The sequence below is a fragment of the Chanodichthys erythropterus genome, chromosome 3 (assembly GCF_024489055.1).
Source record: "Chanodichthys erythropterus isolate Z2021 chromosome 3, ASM2448905v1, whole genome shotgun sequence".
NCBI lineage: Eukaryota > Metazoa > Chordata > Actinopteri > Cypriniformes > Xenocyprididae > Chanodichthys > Chanodichthys erythropterus.
The window spans coordinates 28061555-28070725 of NC_090223.1; positions in this window are offsets into that span (position 1 = coordinate 28061555).

Below are 9171 nucleotides of genomic sequence, written 5' to 3' on the forward strand. Positions count from 1 at the left end.
AAACAAACAAAAAACGTTGATTCTGACAAGTGTGTCTATATCAGGGGGTATTTTTTATTTTTATGCAGTTCAGTGTGCTCAATATATAGGTTAATATATATTTGCTTAAATGTTTAATTATATACATAAATTACTGCACTTTTTTGTCCCTATCCACCTTTGTGAACGTTTTTTTGTTTTGTTTGTTGCTAAACTGTAAACTTTATATAATTTATTTACATTATTCATTTAGCAGATGTCACTTAGAAATAATTAAAAACCAACAGAAGATACAATTATTAGTATTATACTAAATTTGAGTACAAAAGCTAAAGAATTATTACTGTGGAAAAGTAGAGAAAAGACTAAAGAGAAAGATATATTTATTTTTAATTTTTTTGGGAAAATGCATCAAATCACTGGCGACACTCATTGTGACCTTTCTACAAATCCACAAAAATTAAATTTTTTGCTTTTTTGCTATAATTTGTTCCCCCGTCCAACAATTTTCACAAAAATAGTAACCAAACATATTTCAAATGAAAGGCACGAAACAAGAATGTGCCAATTTTTAACAAAACAGCAAAAACACATTCATCTTATAAATAACTAAAGCCATAGAAACAGACGCATAATTAGTAGTCATATAGCCAACCTTAAGTTACAGACGTTTTCTGAAGATTAAAGATTATGTAAATGCTAAACATTCTCGAAGTCAAACACATGAACTGCCAATCATAAAGCAATGCTATCATAAAAATGCTAAAGATATAAAGGCTTATTTTCATGCTATCGTGCACAGCATATTTTGCCATTTGTTGTCAAGAAATGTGCAGAAAAGTATTTTTTCATGGCCCTGTCATTTGTCTAAATACTATAAATAAAGAAATATGCAGTAGTGGCCAAAGTAGACTTGAAAATTTATGAAAATGGATGCAACCGCAAGAAGCCAAGTATTAGTGTTTAGCCTGGGAGAGCAAAGCCTTCTGGGAGCTCTCACATTGTCCAAAGCCAGCATGAGCTGCAACAGAGAAAGAGCCAAGCACAACACAGCACAGACGGCTTCTAAAGATGTGACCTGGAAAAGGCAGCAGGATAGAGGGAAGAAGAAGAACTTTTCATTGGAGCGAAAAATTGATCCTAAATGAGATCTGGTTGGTTTTGCAATAAAGCGAGTGGTTCGTATGGAACGAGCAGCGACCGTGGCAAATAAATTTACTTCTGTGAACTTAGACAATTAAAAAGTCATTTTTGTTCATGTAAGATGATAGGCCTCTGTGCCTGTACATTTAAAGGGATAGTTACCCCAAAAATTAAGTGTTTTTTATTATTATTATTGTTTTTTTTTTTTAAAGTAAATTAAATGGTGTCCAATGTTGTTTTGGACCACACAGTTCTTCAAAATATATTCTTTTGCGTTAGGGGCCATTTACACAGAAAACGTTTTTCTAGTCTACTGCACTCCTTTTCCATTGTTTTTCTATGTAAACACGCACTAGACGGACATGTTTGACCATTGCGCTTGTATCTTACATCTTTTGCAGTGTCTTGTGCATGACACAGTGTTCTAAAAATGTGGTGCTAAAGTTAAATTAAGTTCAACAACAACAACAACTGCCCTGCATCTTGCGTTTTTAATATGCGAATCTGTGCGAATGGCCAGGTTTGGAAATGAGTGAATGAGTGAGTGAATTACAGAATTTTAACATCTGAAACTATCCCTTTAACAAAGACCAAATCTGTTGCATCATGATATCTAGGCATTATTTTAAAGCTTTTGAATGTCAACAAACTCATTACTCTTTCATTATCAACCAGAATCACTGGTATTTCATAGGCTACATTCAAACTTGTGGAAAAGGGACACGCTGGCGCAGCAGCATTGAGGAGCTTTCCAACCGTCTTGTCATTATACGGCAACCGGCTCGGTCTTGCACGGTCGGAGACTCTGTGCTTTGATAGGCGGGTGTCTGTCCTGAGCAAACAGGTGTTGTGACCCACCCCACGCTTTCATGGTGCAGAAGGCCTGCTCTCCAAAAATACCAGCCTCACTCTACTCCTGCTTCCACAGCTGTTCCTCTTTAGGAAAGTGCTTATCCTCTTTATGGTTCACAGTCCTGCACACACATGCACACACACACTCAATATGATGAAGGATCTGTGAACCTGGAAATATACGGGAAGCATGTGATAAAGAAATGGGAGGGTGACTGTAAAACACTGATAAATCACTTCGGATGCAGGCCCGCTCATCAGGAGGTTGGGTTTGTTTTATTTTACATTAAAAGCTAGTCAAGATTCTCCAAAGTTACTCTGTGTAGTTTGGATGATTTTCATCTCAGCCCAATTCTTCAAAGCTCTGCTTTTTTTTTTTTTTTTTGGAAATTTTCTTCGGTTACTCTGAGTTCCTCTAGTTTGAACAAAGTTTGATTTAATGGCATGAGGAAACCACATACTACAACATAGATTAAACCGTTTCTAGTTTAAAACTACTCGCTTGAGTCTAAATCTATCCGTTTTGAGGAATTTTATGGAAGTTGCTCCAAAAAACCCAATTAAAGGACGAATGCTTGCTTTCTCAAACAACATGAGCGTTGGCTACGACGAGGACAACAATGTAATGTAACAATGTAGTGGCGTCTTGGCAAAAGTACATTTAACCGCAAAGTTTTTGCCAGCAAGTCAATTTATATGTTTACAATATCCTTCTCAATATAGTGCCCTTTTATGTTACACACCATCAGGGTCAAACATAGTTTGATACTTGGACCTATGCATTTTATTGACTACAAAAATGTCATAACAAATTGTTTGGCTTGCACAAAATAAACTGCACCATAAAGGCAGGCGATAAATCAAGAAAGTACATTTGTGAGATGCGATGCAGAAGTTTTTTGCTGTATTTAGAGCTGTAAATGTGTCTAGGACATATCCGCCACAAGTACTGAATATCTGGTCTTATGCAATATCTTTAGGTTACATAATAAGTCTGCTATCATGAAGGGGATGTATAAAGTTCTTAAATTCTGGTGATAATTGCAGCTCTGGTAGATTTTAAACTCTATATTTCACACATTAACAAGTGTATCTTTGCAGGAAAAGTAGCCTTTATTTATAGGATTTTTGGAGGAATTGATTGAAATGTAAGCTCAATTCAGACACAAAGAAAAATATCTCCTGGCCAGGAACACCGACTCACTAGAGACTGGAATAAGAACTCTACTAAACTGGAAATGCAGATGAGATTCTTTGGAATGGAAGAGGAGACATATTTTCATTTAATCCTGAAATTGGCGACCAGGCTTGGGGGTAATGCGTTACAAGTAACGCAAGAAATGTAATCAGATTACTTTTTTCAAGTAACTAATAAAGTAAATTTACAACAAAATATAGTTAAATTTTCAAATAAGTAACGCAAGTTATTTTGTTTTCCCATGCATAGACTGGCGCCTCTCTTTTCCCCATATTGAGAGAAATCATGAGTTGTGTGCATTATGTAAACATGTGGTTATTGATGTGAAAGTGCCTTTACATTTGCCAAAATATTACTGTTTTATAAATTTAAAAAAGTGAGAAAAAGTAACGAAAAAGTAATGTAACACATTACTTAGTAACTAAGTAATTATAATTAGTTACTTTTTTAGGGAGTAACACAATATTGTAATGCATTACTTTTAAAAGTAACTTTCCTCAACACTGATTGTGACACATTACAATGAGGTTAAATTCAATAACATTAGCTGACACATTAGGAGCCATGAAATAACAATATACAATTTTTACAGCATTTATTAATTCAGGGTAATGTTCATTTATAAATATACATTTGTTCATTATACATTACCTGATTTTTATTTATCCAAACATAAATATTAAAAATATTAAAAATGACACCTAATGCATTAGCCAGTGAACTGAACCTTACTGTAGACTACATTGTACAGTACACTTTAGGGTCAGTAAGATTAATATTAATACTTTTATTCAGCAAGGATGAATTAAATTGATTAAAAGTGACAGTAATAATGCAAACAATAAATGCTGTTCTTTTGAACTTTCTATTCATCAAATAATCCTGAAAAAATTCATCATAGTTTCCATAAAATATTTAGAAAGCAGTGCAACTGTTTTCAACATAGTTAATAATCAGAAATCAAATTACTATCAAATGGATCGTGTGACACCGAAGACTGGATTTATGATGCTGTAATTAAATTGCAACAATATTTCACAATATTACTGTTTATTTTTAATCAAATAAATGCAGCCTTGGTTAGCATAAAAAACTTCTGGCAAGACAAACTCTTGTTGATCCCAAATTTTAGAATGGTAGTATAAAGTATTACTTTAGAATAACTTTTCATATCCAGTACAGCTAAAAGATAATAATGTCTAATTGTATGGATATTATTTTTAAACTATAAACAATCATTGCTTGTTCAAACTCCGGTCTCTGTGTTTTAATGTTATCTCTACAGTACACACTATACTCAAAAACAGATTTAGGGAGCATCTCTAATGACAAAGAAATGAGGAAACATGAGAGCAGTCATGTCACGCCTCCCTTATCCTTCTCATGCTGATTCTTTAATGTGTTTGTGGTGGATGCCTTCAGCGTTCACAGAGTTTACAGATCTGCAGTGGCAGAAAGGCACAGCATTGAAATAGAAACTGGCATTTTCAGAACCTCCTCGTCTGACCCTGGCCTTTGTAATCTATAGTTCTGTGGTCAGAGTCTTTTCGAGGTCAGCTAGTGATTATGGGTGGAGTCCCACTGGATTGAGAAACGAAGTTAGATCTGAGTAGGGAAATGCTTTTTCTTTCTTTCTTTCTTTCTTTCTTTCTTTCTTTCTTTCTTTCTTTCTTTCTTTCTTTCTTTCTTTCTTTCTTTCTTTCTTTCTTTCTTTCTTTCATAATACAATTATAGCTGATTGAGTTTGCAGATGGCCGGTTGCTTGCTGACTGATGGACGGAGGAGTGATTGTGAGGCAGCATTCATTCTGCAAGCAGACACAAAAGACTCTAATGTGGTCAAATGGTGGCTGTAAAGCTAGGTTACTAAGAAATTATGTCTCCACTTAAACACATCAATGAATGGAGGTTATTTACATAAGATAAAATCAACAGATTTGAGTACATGGTACAATATAAAGAAAAATTGCAGGATATTTTATCAAGTCAATGGCTTCCTGATGGATGAAGGTATGTATATCAGAGAGTTTGTGAACTGCTGTACTGCCTTCGATATATTTAGGGCCCGAGCACCGATGGTGTGAGGACCCTATTGTAATTGCTTGGTCAATTCTTCTTCTTCTCCGAAATGAATCACATTCTTGAGGGCCTAAACATGCTTGAAAACACATGAAACTTTGCACACGCGTCAGAAGTTGTGAAAATTTACGTCTGATATGGTAGCGCCACCTACAAAATTTCAATTAAGCACCCTTTGTGCTACATTTCACATACAGGTATGAGATTCAGTAGACAGATGTAATAGCTCAATACCTACAAAATGTTCCTGGGTGCAAAATCTGTAAACCCAACAGGAAGTGAGATATTTTGAGTTTTCTTTGCAAATTTTTTTGCAGTTTTTGCCATTTTCAGATGTTGTACTTTAACAAATTCCTCCTAGAGCTTTAATCAGATCAACATCATATTTGGTCAGTCTAATCGTAAAGCCTTTGTGACAATAAATTGCGAAGATCTTCAGTTTTCTCTAAAAGGTGTGTCCGTGGCGGCCTGACAAAATCTGATGTTTCACCATGAAACAGGAAGTTGTTGTAACTCGGGCATACAATGTCTGATCTGCCCCAAACTTCACATGTTTTATTAGAGTCCTGATCTGAAGACATCTACCTGACAATATTCAGTTACGGTCAAAGCGCCACCTATTGGCAGCAGGAAGTCTGGCACTTTGAAATGACTTTGCCATTATTCTCCTGTATTTACTCGCTTACATGCACGTCGCCCACTGTTGACTGTTTTCCTAAGGCCAATGGGTGACGGTAAGCCTGGGTGCGAGGACCCTTTCATTGCTGCTTGCGATGAACTTGAACCTGAACTTTTGAATAGTAGTATACTTGTGTGATAATAATTGAAATTATATTTAGTCCTTGTTTGTCAAATCAAATGAATTCAGAAACAACCAGACTTTAATTGGAAATCACTAGACATCTGATTAAGATGCATGTTGCTTTTGACAGGATTTTCCCCATCATTCATTTGTAAATCCTTCATATGTTTGTAGTGAACATGATTACAGAACTGTTTATCTAAACGGTCTATAAAAGTGTGTAAAAACACCATGAGTACCACAGAGTGTAGTGGAAGGCTTATGAATCCCTTGTGAACAGCTGTTTTTTCATCACTCTTCATAACAGGGTCCTAATGAGTACACTGTAGCTGTCCGCACTGACTGCCTGAACCAAAAGGTGCCTCTCTTTGAAGACCTTGCTTTTATGAACGGAAGCAAACCTGTTTGAAGGGCTGTTAACGGACACGTTTGCTGGGAGCATGGATGCAAACACACATACACACGCACACACAACACACATCTGCAGGGCAGGAACCGGCCCACCAGGTAATGAAGCATTAGAGCACAGCTTTAATGAAACACTCCACACCTGAGGCAAAGCTGCTCTTCTTTCACCTTTCTCCACTTCTATCTACAAACAAGCCAGAGTTTCTATCGTTTAGAAGATTTGTGGAAGTAGTACAGCAGGAGAAAGTGAAATTTAATGACTTTCCTTGCTGAAAAACCCTGCAAAAACCAGCATTAGTTGCATGTTGGTCCAGTCTGGTTTATGCTGGTTAGTGCTGCTGGTCTAGCTGGTAGATAGATAGATAGATAGATAGATAGATAGATAGATAGATAGATAGATAGATAGATAGATAGATAGATAGATAGATAGATAGATAGATAGATAGATAGATAGATAGATAGATAGATAGATAGATAGATAGATAGATAGATAGATAGATAGATAGATAGATAGATAGATAGATAGAAAGATGCAGCAGACACAATAGCTATAAGACAAGATCTGTCACACAACTGACATCACTGACACATAAATCTGAATGATTAGATGCCCATATGGGTTCATTTCATAATTCTTCATTGGAAAGATGGACACATTTCAGAGCTTAGATTCACTATTATCCCTCTCTCTACTTGTAGCAGCTTGTAGACAGATGTTTCATTTGGCTTTGCTTGCCCAAGGCACTGCACAGGAAAAAAAGTTTAAAGTAGGTACCATATAGCTGCTGCCTTGTTACGCAGGGGCCTTGCAGGCTGAGGGTCATTTAAACATCAGGAAAAGTTCAATACAGTCATGGCCTACACCAACAGTGCATAAAAATTGATCTTTCCTTCCTCTAAATATAAACTGAAGCCAACCCTTTGACACCTAGAATTAACGCCCCCATATTAAACCAGAGACGTTGCAATTTCTCTTCTCCATAATAAGGGAGCGACAAAATGCAAACTGCTCAGATCTACTTGTTCTTGTCCTTCCTATCTATCTATCTATCTATTGCAATTCTGCACATTAATCATGTTCCTTCAAATTCAATTCAAATTATGGAACTAAACTGATATTTAAAATTTATCTCTGAATGTTGCAGAAGCCTAAGAAAAATCACACCAAAACCTTTTTTTTTTTAATAAGCCACTTGACAGGTAACACACCATTAAAACTGGACACGTCTGCATATGCACAGTGTTCAAGCTGTGTGTTTCAGTTAGTGTGTTTATTGGCCCTGTGAAGTGCGCGTCGGCTTGTTTGCGTGTGTATTTTGCATATGTGTGCCAAACAGTAGCTTCTGGGTGTGAGGCACACTTCACAAGCTCCTGTTAGAAGTTAAAGAGCAACGAGAATGTGTTAGTTGGCGCCTGTGCTTATAAGACACTTCTGTAGCTCAGCAGGTGAGCAGTCATACACTTGCACATGCTTTTACAGCATCAGGTCTCACTCCAGAGCCACAATGCAATTTAACAGCTTCTATTAAACAAAAACTAAGCATGCACAAATTTGCAGTGCTTGATCAAAGAGGCCACAAAACTTGAATTCTAAAACAGCTGGCATATTTAATCAGTCCAAAAGTGCTGAACTTGTACTATCTATCTATCTATCTATCTATCTATCTATCTATCTATCTATCTATCTATCTATCTATCTATCTATCTATCTATCTATCTATCTATCTATCTATCTATCTATCTATCTATCTATCTATCTATCTATCTATCTATCTATCTATCTATCTATCTATCTATCTAAAAAGAATTGTTGGTTTAACTTAAAGTAAGTTACCTGGTTGCCTTTAAATTTTGAGTTCATTGAAATAAAAAAATTGAGTTAATACAATGAAGGCGATTGGTTTAATCAACAGAAACTCAAAATATTATGTTATCTGAACCACATTAATTAAGTTGATTTTACAAAAGAAAAAATGTGATAAATCATGAAAATAATTTTGTTAAGTGTATCTATCTGTATTAAATAAAAAGCAATTAAATAATAATGTATTTAGCTTTAGAATTATATTATTCAGCAATTCAACTGATTTAAAAGTGACAGTAAAGACATTTATAATGTTACAACACAGCTGTTTTTAACATTGATAATAATAATAAATGTATCTTGAGCACCAAATAAACATATTAGATTGATTTCTGAAGGATCATGTGACTCTGAAGACTGGAGTAATGATGCTGAAAATCCAGCTTTACCATCACAGGAATAAATTACAGTTCAAAATGTATTAAAATAGAAAACCGTTATTTTATATTGTAATAATATTTCACAATATTACTATTTTTTCGGTATTTTTGAACAAATAAATGCAGCCTCAGTGAACAACCATAAATTTGAATATTGTGTGTCGAGGGTTCTGTGATGTAAATATCACAGTATGTATCAAAGCACCTATGTCTGTACCATGGCACTGCCACAGCACATTTTTGTCGTAAGGAGGGTGAGATGTGGATACACACCTGCAGAAAGGAAATGATGGGGATTCAGAGCCCTCTTCCTCCACACAGATGCCGTGTTTTACTTCACCCGCTGTCTGGCCACCAGGCGCTACCATGGCATCACTGCTGCTTTGATAATCTCTCCACGTTCCAGACTAATGACAGGGTGAAGGTGGGTGGTGGTGAAAGGGGGGGATCTCACTCCTGAGTGCCGT